This window comes from Athene noctua, chromosome 2, assembly GCF_965140245.1.
Source record: "Athene noctua chromosome 2, bAthNoc1.hap1.1, whole genome shotgun sequence".
Lineage (NCBI taxonomy): Eukaryota > Metazoa > Chordata > Aves > Strigiformes > Strigidae > Athene > Athene noctua.
Window position 1 is genome coordinate 101127390 of NC_134038.1, and position 2296 is coordinate 101129685.

General features: G+C 40.3%; 1 pseudogene; it reads left to right on the forward strand.

Moving 5' to 3' along the window:
• Positions 1–1095: 1095 nt before the first annotated feature.
• LOC141958299 (U2 spliceosomal RNA) lies at positions 1096–1208 on the forward strand (annotated as a pseudogene).
• The last annotated feature ends 1088 nt before the right edge of the window (positions 1209–2296 follow it).

Consider the following 2296-nt stretch of genomic DNA (forward strand, 5'->3'; position numbering starts at 1 on the left):
AAGTGAACTAATATTATTGGAACGGTTTTTTGCGTCACAAGTTACACAGAGCATGGATCTATATTATGTAATTTCCACAAGGTGAATTGCAGTATAGGGAGGTTGCAGGTTCATCTAACTGTGACTCACAACATCATTGGAGTGTAGCAAAGACACCTCAGGTCTCTCTTGCATCTCACCTTTGCTAACCACTTGTTTCAGCCTAGAGTATAGGAACATTTGCGAGTATATGAATGAAAGAGATCCTGCATGTTATTGCTTTCACCCATGGTGTTAGGATATGTATAATATTTCACCAAGCAGTTACACAGAGTTCTCGGGGTTTTTTAATCCTTTTTCCAAAAAAGGATGTGATGCGATGGTTGAGCCTTCTCACTTTGTTCAGGAACGTAGAATTGCTGGATTTACAGTCATTCAGTAAGGAAAGGGTATGAAGGAAACTGTCTCAGACTGGAAATAACAGAAGGATTTTTCTGTGGGTTCCAGTTTGAAGGATGCAGCAATATGTGATAGAGCACAGGACAAGCAGTTTGGTACCTGCTTATCTTTTTCTCCACAAACATCACAGACTTTGGATGAGGTACTAATTTTTCTCTGATGAAAGCTTCTGAGATATAAAATCAGATTGAAACAATACAAATCTCGTGCAGATGTCATATATGTATTCATCTGAGGAGAGTCTAAGATTGAAGGAGCTCTAGAAGGGCTCTGTTTATAACAATCAAGAGAGATTCTTTGAGGGAATGGGAGGGTGTTTTGCAATGATGTAGAACCAAGCAAAAATAAGGAAAAGAAGCAAAACGGATAAATAGTTAGGCTGGAAATAAAATTCAGCAAATTAAGAAAGGAATAATCAAAAGATAAAATACAGTCTTATGCCCTTTAAAATGTGGGGAAAATAATGAAGGAACGCAGTTCTTCCACTCATTCATATCTCATACTAGTTAGTAATGGTGTTAGTATGGAACAGTGGCTTCTTTGTATTTGAAGTCCTTGCTTTTCTCCAGAGAGACACAGACAGGGCATGGACTAGCTCCATAATGAGACCATAGGAACTACCATGCTGGGTCAGACTAACTTGCTTCTTGTCTCCACATCCCTTCTTGGCCTTTTAGCCAAAATCAAGTGTAGCATCCATTCTTGTCAATTTTATGTCAGACACATCTTCAGTTTCAGGACTTGATGTTAAATGGGTGTGGGGACGTAATGCAGTGCCCCTGGGAACAGGACTGGGCAATAAGAGGACTCAGCACTAGCAAATACAGAGACAAAGGTGTATAAGCAAGGCAAGTATGCAGCAATATTTCACAGTATCTTCCCGGCCTCCAGTGACTTGTGGTTTGAGGACTTTCTGAGCCAAAGCGAGTCTTGTGTAAACTCTTTTCCATGAATTTTCTAGATTTTTCTGAGCCAGGTGAATTTTAACATTCTGCAGCACAGAAGGCGCAGGTACCCTCTCGACACCCTGTGTGAAGAAGCATCCCTTTCCCTTGGCTTTGAAACCCCTACCTGCTTTTTCCATTGATGCTCTCTAGTTCTCCTTTTGAAAGACACAGAATAACCCTCTTCCATTCACCTTCTTTGTGGGCCACAAAGATTACAATTACTTACAATTTTAAAGATGTGTCATGTCTCTTTAAAAAGTTGTAAATTATGGTTACAATATGAATACAGTTAATTTAGTTTAATGGCAGGCTGTGTAAGAAAAAAGCTAGCAGGAAGTTAAAACAATGATACATCCTTCAACAGACATTTCAGTGTGATTAAGAGACAATACAGGAGCTATTAACTGTCAGGCTGCAGTGAAGTTAAACAGCTTGTTTTGTTTTTACTGGAAAGCAGAAGGACTATAAAGAATTTAGAATGTCTTTCAGATCAGGGCAAAGGAGTTGCTAAGAAGCTATTTCCTCATGTGAAAACCTTACTGAAAGGTCTGAGGAGCTTGAACCTCCTAAACTCCTTTCATAGGGAATAGGTAGGAGAGTTGTGTAGAGAGACCATTTATAGCTCTAAAACTCTTTTTCTTTGAAGTTTTTGTCCTGTTCTTACAATTCAGACAGACAATGCCGTGGTACTTTCTCTTTGTTAGAAGAACAGAGGGAAGAAAGAGAAGTACTGAACCCTGTCAGACCCACATGGGTAAGCCCTGTTGACATCTAGGGCATTGTAACCCATGCCAGAGCCCAAGCAGAGAACTTGGAAGTTCCCAGGAGAACTGGTGAAGATTCAGGATTTGTCAGCCGAGGAGATGCAATGAGGACACTATGGAGGGCACGGGTGTTTGGGAAGCCCTCCA